This window comes from Cuculus canorus, chromosome 7 (assembly GCF_017976375.1).
Source record: "Cuculus canorus isolate bCucCan1 chromosome 7, bCucCan1.pri, whole genome shotgun sequence".
NCBI classification, from domain to species: Eukaryota; Metazoa; Chordata; class Aves; order Cuculiformes; family Cuculidae; genus Cuculus; species Cuculus canorus.
Window position 1 is genome coordinate 29,676,322 of NC_071407.1, and position 18,403 is coordinate 29,694,724.

At 40.3% G+C, this 18,403-nt stretch overlaps 1 long non-coding RNA gene across 1 annotated transcript in view; it reads right to left on the minus strand.

The window, feature by feature from the left end:
• LOC128852702 (uncharacterized) overlaps positions 1-13,524 on the minus strand; it is a 33,887-nt gene extending 20,363 nt beyond the window's left edge. The window contains exon 1 of the long non-coding RNA XR_008450708.1: positions 13,412-13,524. This is a non-coding gene — a long non-coding RNA (uncharacterized LOC128852702). The remainder of the gene's footprint in view (positions 1-13,411) is intronic.
• Between the last annotated feature and the right edge of the window lie 4,879 nt (positions 13,525-18,403).

Here is an 18,403-nt window from a genome sequence, read left to right on the forward strand (position 1 = left end):
CCATATCCTGAAACTTGCCCAAGTAAATTGCTGAATTGTTACAAATGGACATAAATTATGCAAACCAACCGATTACGATCTTACTTGTGAAACTCTGTGTAGACTGACATGTAACTGCCTGAGTATAAATACAGGCCCGCAAAGCTAGTTCAGGGTTGTCTTCCTTTTGTATGGGGCGACCCTGGCTGGCGAATAAGCAAAATTATCCATTCTATCAACCAATAACGACTCTGTCTCATCTCTTAATACTGAGACCCTTACATCTGGGGGCTCGTCCAGATACTATCAGCAAAACAGAGGTCCTGATAAAAGAAAAAAATATCCTTGAGTAGGTGAGTAAGTCTGTATTTGTCTGTTTCTGTGGAGCTTTATCTGTTGGCTCAAAGGGAAGAAACTGGACACAGTATTGCTTCCCTGAGCTGGAGTTGGTGCGGGGACACCCCAACACTCTGAGGGAGGACAGCATGGACAAATCCTGAAAGCCTCCCACTCTGAGTTTGTTCTGGTTTTTATCGGTTTCAAACCTGTATGCCTGTCTTTGTTGTATACATCGCGAACATCGGATTATTGGATATAGTTTATTGTCGGTTGTTTAATTTTATTGTGCTGTGTTATAATTTTTTTGAAGTGGGTCAGAGTAAAAGTAAAAAGGCAGTAATGCTGCTAGAATTAGTCGTGCAACATTTTAGGGATTACCAGGTGCAGGCTGCATTATCGGGAGACACTGTGTACGCAGGGAAATTAAAAATGTTTTGCCAACTTGAGTGGACAACGTTCCAGACAGGCTGGCCACCTGAAGGGACGTTTGCCTTTGCCCAAATTTACTCAGCCCAAGAGAAAATATTCAATAACCATCCGGACCAAATCTCTTATATTATAGCGTGGCGGTACTTGGTAGAAGAACTACCTTCATGGTTAAAACCTCACCTACCTCCCGCTAATCAAACCATCTCCCTCCCCTTAAGGCAAGCTCTGCCAAAAAGGGAGAAAAGAAAAATAGAAGCAAAGCCTGTTCTGCCTCCATTAGAAGGGGAAACTGGCCCACCCCCTCCTTATTCAAATCAAAATTGGAGGAATAATCAGGAACAAGAGGAACTCTTAAGTCCCCCCAAGACACGTTCTGGGTCAGTCTATAACTTCCAGAATGACCATGAGCCAGCATCCCAATCGGAACCTGGCTCATCATCATCAGGACTATATCCATCTTTACCTAAAGAGAAACCTAATGAGTCCGACCAGCCTCCAGCCCCTCCGGCGCCAATGTTGCCACTTAGAGAGACGGCACCACTGGAAGGCAGGGGACCTCCATATTTGGTTTATCATTTTCATCCTCAGACATTTATAATTGGAAACAACAACACAAACCCTTTCTGGAAAGCCTGCAAGATCTCATTAGGCTTCTCAAAACTGTTTTTCTCACACATCAGCCCACTTGGGTTGATATTCAGCAATTGCTAATGGCTCTCTTCACTGCGGAGGGAAAAGGAATCAAAAATAAAGATGAAATACTGTCCCTCCTGCAAGCCATTTGGGAACTCAAACAAGTGGCAGTAATACACTGCCCCGGGCACCAGAAAGGCACTGATGAAGTTGCCATAGGGAACCGACTTGCAGATAAAACTGCCAAGCAAGCTGCATGAGAAACTGACACCGTACAGATGCTAATCATGGTACCTGAGCCTCAGTTACCTGAAAAAAACAGAATATGCAGCAGAAGACGTAGATTATGTAAATAAATGGAAATATAAAAATTGCATAGAGGCTTGGGCAAGGACAGACACCGGAAAAGTTATCCTCCCACACAGATTAGGGAAAAAATTAATAAACCAAATACGCCAGGGCACACATTTCGGAACTCGGAAACTTAGGGAATTAATTGGTAGCCGATACCAGGTGTTGAAACTAAAACAACTCATAGCTGATATCGTAAATAGGTGTCCATAATGCCATGTAGTAAATGTTAACCCAAAGCCAATGAAACTGAGGAAAAGACAGCGAGGTAAAGAACCAGGAATATATTGGGAAGCAGATTTTACAGAAATGAAACCAGGGAAATTCGGGTATAGGTATTTATTCGTATTTATAGATATCTTTTTGGGCTGGGTAGAAGCATTTCCCATGAGACATGAAACAGCAAATATAGTGGCAAAGAAATTATTAGAAGAAATTGTACCCTGATTCGGACTACCCATAGCAATCAGGACTGATAATGGGCCTGCATTTGTAAGCACAGTCTCCCAAGCCTTGGCTAAAGCAATAAACGCTGACTGGAACATGCATTGTGCTTATAGGCCACAAAGCTCAGGCCAAGTGGAAAGAATGAATCGGACATTGAAAGAAACATTGACCAAACTAATTTTAAAAACTGGCTGTGGATGGGTAGACCTCCTGCCCTTCGCCTTATTGCGAGTACGATGTACCCCCTATATTAACCATGTAACCCCCTTTGAAATCCTGTTTGGACGACCACCGCCCTTATGTCCACAACTGCAGGAAGTAGCACTAGCCGAAATATCTGACCAAGCTGTGCTCCAGTCCTTACAGGGGACCCTGAAAGCAATACATGAAAAAGTGCGGGCTACATTCACCACAACATCAACCGAGCCACACCCATACCAACCTGGTGATCTAATATGGGCCCACCGACACCAAATAGGGAACCTGGAACCCTGTTGGAAAGGGCCACACACAGTCATCTTAGCAACACCTACGGCAATAAAGGTGGACAGCTTGAAACCCTGGATCCACGCATCCCACACCAAGAACGCAACAATGGAAGACACGCAGACGTCAATGTGGGAACCAGTGCAAGACTCATCCAACAATTATGGACTGAAGCTAAAACTCAGAAGGGTAAAACCCTAAACCTAATATTATTGATTGTTGTAATATTTATAACAATTTCAGATATAAAAGGGAACCCCTACCAATCTATAAACGAAAAATGGACCCTAATTGATACTCAGACTGGCCGAACCTTAGCCGAAACTAATACAACAGGGCAGCCTGTTTTCAGCCTAGATCTGTGCGAACTGATAAGTAATATTAATACAGGTTTGGGGACAGAACAGGGAATCCGTACGATCAATGATCCGGGAAATTACCACTTCATTCCAGGGGCTCGCCTTGCTGGGTGAGGGGAACCCCACTTAGAAACAGCCCTCCAGGATATTCAGTTTTACCTCTGCCCAGCCAATGGGGGATCCAACTGTCAGGGTGCAGGAAATTACCAGTGTGCTAGCTGGGGTTGCGAAACAATTGCACCCTGGGCCGACCAAGACGTTTATATATCCTTCAGGCGAACCGGTAAACCCAAAACCTGCAATCTCAATAACCTAGGAACTTGCAACCCTGTAGAAATTAAAATTAAACTCTGGCTCCAAGCAGAATGGAACTTTGGACGAACTTGGGGAATCAGAGCATATATAAGTGGGAAAGACCCAGGTACAGAATTTACGGTCCAACGTCGACCACTCCCATATAACTCCCATATCCCATTAGGCTAATGAAACTCTTTTAAACAGTCTACCCAAGCCACTGGCAACCCCCAATTCTGAATTCCATACTCCTGAAACCCCACAAAACTTTACTCCTGAGAGAGTATCTGATTACCTACTAGAGACCATAGATACTACTTTCCACTACCTTAATTTGACTCAGCCAAATATCACAGAAGAATGTTGGTTATGCCTTAACCCTTGACCCCCTTATTACTCTGGCCTAGGAATTGACGTCAACACCCTTGTAACCACTGAGGACCGGGGAACACGTCAATGGATTGATGGGATAATCACCCTTCAGGAAATACATGGGAAAGGGACCTGCATTGTATCAGAAGAATACCCACTTAAACACTCCCCTTATCAAACATATTGTATACCCGGACATAACGAGTCCGTTGAACATGGCTTATACAAAGCACCCAGTAATACATGGTTTGCTTGCACCAAGGGATTAACCTCCTGTATATACCCTGTACAATTCCAGCTTGAGCCAGAATTTTGTCTAATAGTACAACTACTTCCCGAAGTTTATTATTTCAGCAGACGAGCAGGGTGGGAACATTTTATCCAGAACCAGCCATGACAAAAACAAGCCATACCTATGCTGATACCAGCTTTGGTAGCCACAGGAATTGCAGGATCGGCAGGATTAGGTATAGCATCCCTAGTCAACAATGATATCCAACTTAAAAAACTTTCAGAACAGATAGACTTAGATATCCAACAGCTACATTTCTCCATTGAGAAACTCCAGGAACAGGTTGGATATTTTGCAGAAGTGGCACTGCAAAACCGATGAGGGCTAAACTTAATTTTTTTAAAAGAAGGAGGACTGTGTGCAGCATTAGGAGAACAACTCTGGTTTTATGTAAACCACTCAGGAGTCATTAAAGAAACCTTATCTAAAATTAAAGAAAGCCTGTTAAAGTGAGAAAGGGAAAGACGGGAATCAGAAACTTGGTATGAGCGAATGTTTAATTTGTCTCCTTGGCTAACCTCACTTATAACGGCCCTAGCAGGGCCAATAATATTGCTTCTGCTTGCTTTACTTATAGGACCTTGTCTTATAAATGCTTTTCTCAGGCTTGTACAGAATCGAATCACTGCAGTAAAAATGCTCGCGCACTCATTATGAACCCCTAGACTCCAATGAATTAGAATCAAAGATTTGATTCACGTTCAAGAAAAAGGTGGGAGTGTTAGGGCCTAAACACCTAAAGTTAAAACAAAGAGAAGCACAAATCACCAGGCAAAGAATAAAGCTTAAAATATAACTAAGCACTGGGTAGAACTGTGGGTGACAAGAACTATGGAAACTATGTGTACCTATAGATAAACTGTTTGCCTGAGTAAATTGCTGAATTGTTACAAACGGATATAAATTATGCAAACCAACTGATAAAGATCTTGCTTGTGAAACTCTGTATAGACTAATATGTAACTGCCTGAGTATAAATACAATCCCGTAAAGCTAGTTCCGGATCGTCCTCCTTTTGTATTGTGCGACCCTGGCCGGCCAGCTTTCCATGCGCATTAGTAAACGACATTATCCATTCTATCAACCAACAAAGACTCTGTCTCGTCTCTTAGTACTTGGACCCTTACATTTATCTTTACAGCCTGCCTTCAGGTATTTGCACGTATTTATGAGATTTCTCCAACCCTTTTCTTCTCCAGGCTGAACAGTCCCAGCTCTCCCAGACTTTCTTCAACTAAGAGGTGCTCTGGGCCCTTCATCATCTTTACCAACCTTTGCTAGCACTCTCGCCAGTAGCTCCAAGTCTCTCTTACACTGGGGAGCCCAGCACTGCACAAGAGTGCTCCAGATGTGACCTCACCAGTGCTTCCTCCCTCCCCCCAGTGATCACATTCCACCTAACGCAGCCCAGGATATTGTTAGCTGGTCTTTGCCATGAGGGCACATTCCTGGTTCGTGTTCAACCTGGTCCACCAGGACCCCCGAGTCCTGTTCTGCCAATCTGCTTTCAGCCCCAGCACATACTGAAAGCAACAGTCCTTAGAATTTGCCTGGAGGTTATTACTGCTGTTGGAAATTCAGCTCAATTTTCAGAGTTCCGAGTATTAGATCTAACAGAAAAGGTTTATTATTTTCAAAGCTTTTCTGTACAAATCGAGTTTTCTATGTAAAACCAGTAAGTTTTGTATTGTTTCATAATTAGAGAAACATATGCACTCAAGAAGAGTTAATAAGAATAGGCAGCGCTACTTAGGATCTAGTTCCAAGTCTCTCCTATCCTTACCAGAAATGTTCAAGCTTTCAGATTTCTTATTGGCCAGGTGAAAGCCCTCACCGCAGGAGTCCTGAGCGTTCTGCATGATCTTTTCCCCAGACACAAGGACATATTTTCAGACAAACTACGCCAAACACAGGGAATCCACAGAAAGATCCCTAAACCTCAACACATTCTTACTGAAGCTCTCCTAACCTACTCTAACACCATCTAAGATCCTCCCCCACAGATAACCAACGTTTTATAGTTTACCATAACTACACAGTGTAAACAACCCAATGAAGGGAAAAGAAACCCCAACTGCAAATTACATCAAAACACAATAAAACCCCCTATCAAAGCCATTATCCGAACCACTGATGCAGTCAAGTGCAAGATGCAGCTGATCTGTAAATGGAATTTGTTTATCCAGCAGGATTTCAAGGCTTTAAGAAAACATCCACAGCAGGAAGTGTCTCGCAATTTAAATCCCAATGCAGAAGAATCTCCCATGTAAATATTTTGCCAACAATTAGTTAAATTCAAAGAGGCAGCAATACTTAATGTATAGAAATCCAACTGCTTTTCTGCCTCTTAATAGCACAAATGACTTTTCAGAGTTTTTTCATTGCACTAAATCCAATCAAGTAATTTAATAGTTTGGTTTTGACAGGCTCTGTAACTGTAACTCTCATAAATGTACAGTTCCCATTCTCTCCATCATTCAGAGCAGTACTAGGTTTCATCAGAGAGCTTTATGAAGCACTGAGATGCACAGAGGAAAATACACTCAGCTTAAAATAATAAATGCTCATCAAGAGCAACTGTATTTCCTGTCCATTGTTTCCCCCTATTTATTAAGCTTATTGCTCATTATATCGAAATAGAAATTCTCTTACTGCAGACACAGTCTCAGAGGTAACTTTTTTCCAGACTTGGAAATGTATCTTGTCAGTATATCAAACACATGAGTACACAACGTGTTAAGGAACTTCGGCCAAGCCACCCGGCTTTGTATTTCTTTAATCATTCTTCCTCTGTAAGAAATGTGCTCTAGAAAAATGAAGTACAAATAAGGATGTGTGACTACCCACCATCAGTAATGATTTACAATAAATGGCAAAAATGAGAGGTTCTATCCACGTTTGTATGCAGAAGACTTAACCACATAAGAAGAAATCTATTTTGTTCCTAATTTTGCACCTAATCAGGTGCAATCATGGAGAGGTCTGCTTACAGGTTCTTACTTCATAAAATGACAAATAAAACCCAAAGAAAAGTACTTTGGTATGGGACTTTGATTTAAATGTAACGGAAAGCATATTTTTAAATACCTTCTTATTTTTAAATTAAGATCCCATACTTCTGCACTAAACATGGGTGAATTTTCCAGAAGTCTGTATTGCCTTTCGGGTAATTGTTCTTTTAACAGAAGCAGAGAAAATATTGCATATATCTCCATAAAGCCAATATGGAAGTCTCCCTTGAGTTTGGTTAACTAAAATAATTAAGCAATGTTGGATGCATTTCTCCATAGACCATAGGATCCTCTGCCTGTCTAGAAGCCCTGAAGATGAGAATTTCAGCTTCAGTTTTTCTTGCTTTCCAATCCATGACTGCTGAAGTAAGCTAATACGTTCACTTGGAAAGTTTCAAAACCATTTTAATCTTCAGATTAAAATATCTTAATCAGTTTCTTCAGCTAAAAAATCATAATTGAAAGGTACTTGCATAAACATCTAATTTTGCTCAGGGGAACAGAAATGGGCAATTATCTGTGCGGTGAATTAAAAGGGAGAGATGTTAGCACAGTCGCATGGAAGTCTGTGGTTTGGCCAGGTTTCACGCAAGGGTATAAGTCAGGAAACTCTACACCTAACCGCCCCTTATAGCAGAGCTGTCTCCAGCAGCAGATGTGGTATCTCAATTTTCTAAGTTATATTTTCACCCACACCACTTTCAAAGTGAGTGAAACCAATTCTTTTATTGACATCGTACGAAATAATGGTCTGAGAAATCCAATAAGCTATTGAGACATGACTGTTATTGAAGATCGCAGCAGTCGAACTAGACACTTCTCAGAAATGAATCTTGAAACTGCTCATCCTCTGCCCTTTTATTCTGTAAGTGCCCATTGATTGAGATTACTGATGTGCATCCTCAAGAACAAAGGGTTAATTACTGTGTACCACTATTACTTAAAATAATTCCAGTAGAAAAGGCAGCTGTAATAGCCTATTGTGTACTTACTTTCAAGAAGTCTGAGCACATTTTCTTTAGAAATCATAGAAATTTTTATGTTCCTGGCAAACAAAGAAATAATTACTCTTGTAGTCACTGGAATCAACAATGGGCACAGGATGGAAAAAAACCCCAACAACTAGAAAGTATCCATTTCACCCTACTTAGACCGCAACAAATAGCCCAAATTTAAGGAAAGTCAACTTTAGCAACAAAACTTTACAATCCTTTCTCTCACTCCCTCTCTTTTTTTCCATTTCATTTGTTCTTTGTTAAAACATAGCTAAAATTCCTGTAAAAAAGCAAAGCCTTATAACTACACACAAGCATTTTAAAAGTTAGCTCTCTGCATATTCTATGAGGCAACGGCAAATAAAGGAAAACACAAGAAGCAGGTAGAAAAACAGAGAAAACAGAAGAAAATAAAGAAAATTTCAGAGTGAAATCTTCTGAAATAAGCCTTTCCATGGCAATTTCTATAAAACTGTTCCTTACTGGGGAGCTCGGAAGGAATTTCTGCTTGTTCACAGAAAGAGGAAACCCCCTTAAAAGTGAGATTAATTCTAAGGGAATTCACAAATCCCAATGCATAGTTCAGAGAAGACAAGGACAATCTGTCCCTGTGGTAGGACAGATATTTGCATGGTTTGGAAAGCAATAGTAAGAATAACAGTAATAAATAACCATTCCCGTCTTTTCTTGGGCTTATTGTATTGCTCTGCAATCTTAGAAATTTTGGAAAAAACAAAAGTCTAGATCTTCATTAATTTATTTGCAGCGATTCTTCCAGCCAAATCACAAAATATAAGCTGAAGAGATAGAGAAAATTGTTGTCTCGCATGCCTACAGGACAGAGCTACGAGCTCAGCAGGGAGAAGCTGATGTGTACTCAAGTTTAATGAAAATCAAGCTTCTCCCACCACTGCAAATCTTCTGTTCAGCCAACGCCTCTCTCTGATAAGTGTTTTTCCCAGTTTTACCTCAGATGACATTTTTTGTTGAGGATGAAGAGCAACCATTCTGCTACGTCAGCAAAAATTGTCCTGCTTAACAACGAGAAATTGCTCCTTTGTCCTCAAAGGGTCAGACGGCAGTGAAGGTCAGACGGCAGTGAAGGTCAGACATCCTTTGTTCATACACAAGGTCAATAGTCAAGCAGACTGCTACTTCTGAAGTCACTGATAAATTTAAATCCAACACATACGGAAGGCTATTTATACAAAGGGGAAAGAGGCTTGAAGAAGCGAACATCATTAAGATTGGATTACTGGGGAAAGCAATTGTATGTAAATTATCTCCCTTGTACAATTAAACATTTTCTTTTTCTTAGCATGCTAATGTAAAAGGATGGACAACCTAACAAAATGATTAGCAGAGGGAAAGGGGAATAATAAAGCTTATTGTATTTCAGATTAGCTATGCTTTCACAAAAAGGCTGTTCCAGCATGCTGAACAAAACACCCTTCCCTTGTGGGTTAGAGAGGAGAAATTACCTTTGCAGGTTTTAATTTTAAACTTAAGTTTATGAAACACTAATCCATGCTCCATTAAAGATAGCATTTGCTGGCAAAGCCAGCAAAGCAGGAATGCTTACGAGCTTTCAGAAGCGTATTTTTTTTTGAAGGAGAAAAATCATTGAAGTCAGCCTTTTCCACTGTTCACATAGTTCTCCATTTGGCAACACTCCAAAAAGAATTGGCATAAGAAACTGTACTATCTCTTCTCTGTACATCAGCCACAGATTTTTTTTTTTTGCTTTTTCTTATTCTTTGGTACATACAGACTTTTTACAAGGAGAAGGAACAAAACAGAAGTGAGACCACTTCGCTGCTCTCTTTTTTGGTGTTTGTGGTTTGTTTTTTTTAACTATAACTCCATAGATGAGATCAAAGACCCACCATGTTCCAGCAGCCCAACCTACCCTGTCCGATTGTGAAGTACATCACAGAACAACTACATGGGCAGGACAAACATAGCGTTATTTCCCAAAAATACCCTTTCAGTCTCCACAAAATTGCAGTACAGAGATTATGGAGCCAGAAATAGTATCTTGATATTCCTCCATTAGCAGAGAAGCTGAGTTAACAGTAATAGTATCTGTGAATGATATCTCACTCAAATACACTACATGCCATCAACAATCAATAGTTGCAAAATATCTGCCAATGTCCATCATGCTGAACAACTCAAACAAACAAGAAGGTGGAGAAATTTACTTTTCCAACACTGACACTTTAACGAACACAGTAAAAATTACCTATTTATCTGCAAATGCACGCTTCTCCAACACATCTAGAAATTATCTCTATTTTTATGACATGATTAAATTGCCTCAGTTTGCTAGTACTTGTTCGTAAGTCTTTGATGAACAGCTGTTCAAAGAATCTTTAGAGAGGTTATTCTTCTCTTAACTACTGTAGTGTCATGGAAGTGGAACTGCCTAAGTAGTTAATTTTATTTTGCCAATAGTTTTAAATTATTTAACTGGTTAAGGATAACGCACCTTATTATCTCCCTGAAGCAACACAACCCCAGATAAGGATTACATAAGAGGGGAAGTATCCATTTCAAGATGAAACAGAGAAGGCACGGAACAGATTGCTTGTGACTCCATTTCACTACTGCTTAGATATTTAACTCAATATGTACCTCAGAATATTCACAGCTGCATATCAAAAAAATCAGAGAATTAGACACACCTAGACAAGATATCTGGGTTTTGGCTTTCTGTCTGGGGTACAATAGCAGCCAGAGAAGGAACTCAAAAACTTACTATTGTTTTTTACCCCTAAATACCAGAGAGAACATCTGAAAGTCAAGTAACGTTTTCCAGTTTTTTCCTCTCTTACTTTTTTCCCCACTTCAGAAAAAATTCCCTCAATGTTTAAAACGCATCACTCATCTCTTTAATAGCACCAACTGGAAGAGTCATATAAGCTGTGCAGAAGAGTCTTTACAAAATAGATGCTGGAGAGCAAGTGAGCCACTGATAATGGTCTTATCTCAATGGCTTGGAGTTCAGGCTGAGGTTTCAGCATGCCTTACCGGGTTAGTCAAATCACCCCATCTTACAGTTTGAGCTGATGGACTGATGAGACTGCAAAGCACTTCTCTGTTGCCTTTGGCAACAGCACAGCACAGGCATTTGCTAAACAAACATGTATCTAAGCTACAGCCATTAGTAAAAGCGTGTCCCTAGCTTAGTTTAACTGGCTTCAGAAGTGAATCGAGACAAAAGGAATTAAAGTTCAGTTAAGTATGCGTGACAGCCTCCACATAAGGATTAATGCGAATTAATTATTCCTCTCCAGAAGGTAATTTGGATTATTCCCCATTTACTTGTGTCCTCCCAGCATGAAGAAGCTGTTTATGAATCAACCACCCTCTCCCTGATTCAGCTGGACTTTTAAGAATACATGGTTTAGAAACACAAATAATTCCTTCAACTCCAATAAGCCCACCTACAAACCTAAAGGCCTTCATCTCTAAATGACCTAAATTAGGCATAGGTTTATTTTGCATACTTTTCTCCTCCCCTTGGCAACAGAAGTTTCATGTGAGTATTCAGAGAAACCAGATTAAGGTAGGGATGCTGTGCGTTTAAGTATTTCCCTCTAGGGAACCTCATTCCCATCTTGCATTATCACCAGAATACTCAGAAACCTGTCCTTTTAAGTGAAATGCTATAGTCAAAACAGAAATTATGGTTTCATGCAGAGATTACTAGAAGATATCCTTTGGCCTGTATTGTGAGGCAACTTGATCAGACCCTTGTGGCCTTCCCTTCCAGCCTCAAATCTTCAGGGAATTGCTGGAAAACAATTATTGTTTTAATTGCAAATTTAAATGCAAATAACCCGCCAGACTTGTTGCAGCTGCTGTCCGGTAAAGACATAACCTTCCTTAAACTCTTCTATTGACAGTATCTGATAGAAGCCAGAGGGAAAGAAGCATGTGCACTTCGTGCAATGTTGTTAGAAACTACCAAGACATTTTCAGCTTCTTTTGTTTTTAATTTTGGAAAGATAGACAGAAAAGTTCATCAAAAAAATCAGACATTTAAAATGCATTTACTCAATGGGAAGCATGAACCTAGAAAAAATTCTAAATGCCAAGAAATCAGGTTTTGTAATGGAAAGGAAATCTATCTATCCAAGCCCTAACGGAAGACACTGGTGGCACACAGTAGCACTCTAGTGGACTGTCCAGTTTCCCATGTGTCCAAGCAGCCTGACTTTCTAAACTTTTAATCAGTCCCTCTGTCTGGATTGGTGCTTATGCTACACCAAGAGCCCTCAAATTTCCCTGGAGCCTGAGTGTCCAAGGCACAGGCTGAAGTTGCAGCTGTAACACCGTGGAGCCTTCTGTGCAGCCTTCGCAGCAAATGTTAGTCCAAACGTTTTCAAAAAGCAACACTGACGAGTCTCTTCACTTCTGCTCAGTAGATGAGAAAGAATCTTACTCCCAGTTATGGCCCGGATGTACTGGGCACTCAAATCATTGCTTTTATTTTTATTTCATTCTAGAGTAAGAATTAATAAAAACTACCTTCACAAAGGATCAGCTCAGTCGTCTCTTAGCTGACATGTCATTTGCTGTGTGGCTCCTTCTAGTCGTGCCCTGAGATACCAAGCTACTACAGAATCATTCGTAAATCTTCATGGGATCTTCAGGCCACAGATAACTGCTTATTTTAAGAGTGAATGTTCTGTTTGCATTGAAACACATCTGGGCTTTTCTTTGCAGCCTCCTCTTCCCTCTATCCCTCCCAGCTTCCAAAGCTGATCTTGTTAATGTGCTTCCTGGGAAAGAAAAAGCTTTCACGGGAGGCCACTCTTGCACTGACACCTCTCTCCTCTCCTGATCTCGCCTGAACAATTTTATTCTCATGTACATATTTATCTTCCTATCACATGCAATTGTGTGTTTGACTCGTTGATGCAAGTACAATTTCCAGTCCATCAAAGCTACTCCAGCGACACAGGGACACAGGTCAGCGGCTCTCCCCTTCCCTCCTCTTCACTGAGCTGATTGTTATGAACTCACCCTAGAGACCGTTCAGCTGGAGGAGAGCAAAAGCAAACCAGGCAGCAACTAAACCAGAAACTATAGAGAGCAAAGAGAGCTGGAAAGCCTGGCAAAGCAGAGCACATCATCACAGTAAAGTGATGGTTTGTACAGTGAGACTCCATTTTATGAAGTGTTCTATTCATTCATTTTCTCTCCACTTACTGCTCCTACTTACTCTAAACCTCAAAGTCTGCTCTACTTCCTTGGTTTTCCTTTCAATTGTGGAATAAAAGGAGAGAACCAGCACTTTTTTTCTTTTTTTTTTTTTTGCAACTAGAGATAAATGAATTAGTTGTCTACCCGAACACTAGAAATCTGCAGTTTAAGCACCAGCAAAAAGGATGCTACGTCTAGTTTCACACTTACTTGATTATCAAGAAAGACAGTAGAACTTCCAGAGGAATGTTTTGTAGGAGCTAGCCAGTAAAACGAAAAAAAACAGGACTTCATGGACAAAAGAAATAGCAAGTTCATAGAGTTCAGTGGCGTGTGCAAAGCACCCAGGGAGCATTTACCTCATTTACATGATGTTTATCAACTTGTCATGGAGCTTCAGCCACTGTCCAACAACACTGGCAATTTTAGGTGCAGAGAATAACAACCAGAAGCCAGTGCACAGACTGAAGCGTGGACAAATATAGTAAGAACTCATACTGAGTGCTGGCAGACAAGAAGAATTCCAGCTGTAGCCTAGTACATATCCATCAACACTTTAACAGCAACTGCATGTTCCAGGTGTGAACAATTCATCCGGCTAGCTGAAGAAACATCTCTTTTTGCAATCGACCTGTTTAGACAGGCCTTCCCACATTCCCTGCCAAAGGGGATGAAAACAGCTCAGGCAGAGCATTACTGCTTTTGGGTTGTTGATATGTTTTTTTTTAATGTGGTTTGGGGGCTGTTTGCCACTTGACCGTCTCAGGAGTCTTTCTTTCAAAGGATTACAAGGAATTGCACCTCTGTAGATGAAATCTAGTTCTTCCTGATAAAAATCAAGCAATTCCTTGACTTGCACTGAAGATAGACACAGGACTGTCCTGCACTCAAAAGCTCAACAAAGAGGATAGAAGAACAATACTAGAAAAATTTTGTAATGAAAATCTGCAAACACTACAGTCTTAAAACTCTCTGTGCTCCTGTGGGTACAAGAAGTCACACAAAGAGGAGAAATAAATAGCATTCTTCCTCAGCAGGGCAGTTCCAAGCACTTTGCCAGACCCTTTTTATTCAGTTTTCTGTCTGGAGGGTAATAACCTGTAATAGTGAAATAGTGAATAGTGCATTAGTAAAAGGCTAAAATTCCAAAATCTGGATCCATTTCTAGTGACCACATCATCAGAGTTGCAAAATGGAGCACTGGAACATAGAGTATGCTCCGCTGACCCTCGCCTTCTATTCAGGTGACCTATTTAATTAATACTTAGAACTTATTTCTTGTCAGACCCTGGGTAAATGCAAGCCTATTTATGCTCAATAATGTGAAAACACCTAGGAAGATATGCCAGTTAAGCATGATACCCCTCAGCAAGAATGGTTCACTTGATCAGAGAGGTTAAAGTATGCCATATACTACGCAAGGGAGTAAAGTGGCTGTCATTAATATCTGGTGACCTTTAATTGCTCAGGCCACTTAATCAGTCGCCGTTCACAAGCATGAAATTGCTTAATGTTGGGGGAACTTACTCCAACACCTCTTTCATGCTCCAAACTTTTTGATAAATTAAATAGTTAAGACGCAAATTAAAAAGAAGTTATCCTCGCTATAGCAATGAGGGTCAGGCAAAGTGATGCAATGTACGGCCATCGCAACACGGAGTCCACCAGAGATGTGGAAACTGATTCCAGATTTCTGGGGGCCCCAAGTCGATGCCCCATAGCATGGAACCCCTCTTCCCCTACAACAAACCTGTGAATTAGAGCAAGCCACTGCAATCCCACACAAGGGGCAGAGTACAGATGACTGATGCATCGCGAAGAGAGATTAGGTTTTTGGAAGTCATTGGAAACAGAACTCAGGACTATACAAACAAAGCAAACTCAGATTATTTTCCTTAACCTCATAAACCTTTTCCACGAGAGATCACCAAGTTGTACAGTGAATAAGAATGCGCCAAGTAAACTACATTTGTTTTCCTCATACTAAAATAACAGAACATTGAGAGCTGATTGTAGACCCTAGGTGGCCGCTATTGTGCTTCGGGAGGATTTGGGTTTGGTTTTTGTTTTGTTTAAGCTAGTAGGAACTTAGTTTTATTAGTTACAATAAAATAATGGTTTGGGCTTTTTTTTAATCTGCTACTACACAACTTTTTTGTTCGTTTGTTGATTCCTTTTATTGTGTTTATCACTTGTCTTTAAAACATTACACTTCACAGAGCCTTGTCTTGCAACTTAATATTTATAGCATTTATATCCTAACCTTTAACACCAGCAGCTGTCGATCTCTCTCTCTACCCACGACTATTACATGCAGCAAGAAGAGGATGGATCGCAGAGGTGTGATATGCTCCTTAAAAAAAAAAATAAATAAAAGTCACAGTCTTTTTATTCATCACAGGCCTCATTTCACACCTCATGCCACATGCAATAATTTGTGCATTTCTTATTTTTTGATTCAAAACTGCCTAAAGTCAATCCACTGATATTCCTCCCCACCACCAGATAACCTATAGTCTAATGGGTACGATACTCTGAGCGCACTTATGTTCTTCACAGGGAAAATGGTTTCTGTGAGGTTCATTTTCTGCCAGTTTAGTTCTCGGAACTGAGCACCACTGCACACGTAGGACAGGATGTCCTGAGGGAAGGAGGAAGAAGTAGGTAGCTATTCATTAGACCAGGTGTGTCATCCATCTGCATCCCTCACAACAGCTTTACGAGAGACAAAAGGTTTCAGGAAGATACCACTGCATCTGGCCACTGAAACTTTAGCTTTGCACTGTTAGGGCTCAGAACACTCCTTTCCCTCTGTTTAATGTGTCAGCCAGCACACGGAAGACGAAGTGGCCAAAGAGTCACTCTGAAAAGGACAAATCATTTGGTGGTAGGACCTTGCTTATCAGTAGAACTTAATAGACAGACTCTAACTGCCTGATTCCAAATGCCACTTGCACTAAGAGGAATGGGAAATAAATCGGATCTCACAGTCTTGCAAGATTACATTTGCACATAAGGCGTGGCACAAGAGATAACTCAGTGATGTTTTCTTTCTAAACTACACTTGAACTTTGATTAAGGAAATGAAAATCTTAAATTTAAGCTTCTCTAAGAGTAAACTGGGAAATGATTGACACAAGGAACTACTGATGGAGTCACAGTTGCTAATGCATTTGCAGACAAAGAAGCAGTCACCAAGGGTGTCATTATAAAAACATTTCTTACAGCCATTTGCACAATGAAAGCACTAGATACTGTTTTATAGACTTTCGTTTTTTCCCTGCTCTCATGAATCACTGAATGGCTGCCACTTCAGGAAACCATTCCAAGATTCCAGGGCAATTTCCTTCCTTCTGTATTTCTCTTTTCTCCTCTTCTTCCTTCCCACTCATTGTTTTACCTCTTGTTATATGAAAACCACATTTTATGTTTTATTATTATAGACATTACCTTGAAAATCTGCTAGATGGTGCTAGAACATACACATATGCAATACTATGATAATACAGCAATGTTTAGGCTACAATACATGTCCTTAGATTTAATCTTCTGCTGCAATTGTTTGTCATACATAGGCCAAGAAGCTGTGTACAGGATAGCAGAGTCTTATCTCCTCATACTCTGGGAGCAAAAAAAATGCATACAAAGACTCAGTTGGAATCACATCAGGGCCTGAACCGAGGAGATGAACTGACCCATACGGTACTTGGAGTGTGCAGGTCACAGTTCTACCCACACACAAAGCAAGTGTGCAAATGTATGAATTCTATATTCCCAAGTGCAAGACCTCCTGCATAAAAAGAGCATCTTCCAGACACTGTTGCATTGTTTCCCAGTGAAAATATTCTTAGAAGAAAATAAGTGGAGGAAGCAGGAGAAGGGAAAAACCCCAAATAAACAACAAACAAAAACTGAAAAATATCTGCTCCAAAACAGTTCTACAGAAAAAGAGTTCGCTAACAAACACTCCGCCAATCCGTGACTTGTGTTACCATTCCAACTGATATTAGTGACTTTGGAGTAGTTTATGTGAGGGAGTCTAAACACTATAGATCAGAAATACACAATTATAAACAAGAGATGAAGTCAAAAAGAAATAATATAACATACAGAGGAACACAGAGTTGCTGTGGAGCAATCAAGATTACACAGCACAGACGTTGTCCATAATCTACTAGATGAAAAAGAGCTTACAGATGAAAAAAAAAAAACCATTTAAAAATGGTATTAACAAAATTGATTCTTAACACTAATGGGTAATCATGTGGACACAGAGAAAAGCAAGTCCCAGGTAGACGAAGCCTGACTTTAATTACTGTTAATCTGCAGAAATATTCACATAGAAATATCACCCTGGCATTTCCCTGTTTACTAGCTGCAAAGCAAGCTCGGTAACATTTAATCTCTGTAAGTACTTGCCCTTTGAAAATCTTGCTCTTCCTCATCTTTCTCTCCGCAAATCACCTCCTCTGCTTATACTCCACAGCAGTTTCTGCCAACCTCTCCCTGACTCATTCCCCTGAAAGAATGCTGGGGAGCTCTCCTTCCTAAGTTTTCCCTCCTTGAAATTTTCCCTTCCTGGGGGTCCCACACCCGTCTTGAGGATATCAGCTTTACCCTGAAAGGTAAGAAGGCTGAGAAGCCAGAGCAGCCATTGATATATTCCTAGTGGTTGGCACAACATCTGGAAAAACAAGAAGAATTTGCCCAGCAGAGCTATGTAACAGTAATTAAAGACAAACTAAAGTACCCAAATTGCTGTTGAGATCAAAACAACATGTGGACCAGCTCAGAACCACATAGGAGGTCTAGAGCCATTTTGTTCCTACATAAAAGTAAAGTTAGCACCACTTCACTAATAAACATAGATTTAATCACATGGTAAATAGCGATGAGTATATTATAACAGCTTTTATCCTTTGGGATGTCAGCCGAGAAGGCTAATACCGCTTCACTTTCAATTTATGTATCCAATAAGTGTACGGATAAATTCATTTGTTTTCAGTCACACAAACATAAAAGTCATTCAACAGGAAAATTTCAGAGTATAAGAAACCCCTGAAATCTTCCAGAACAAAAACTAAAATAAGAACAGAAATTATAACTCAAATATAATAACCTTGGTTAATTGTGCAAGATTACTCCTTTCCTCCAGGAACATAAGTCTGTCATTACACACACCCTCTCTCTTCTGCTCTTTCA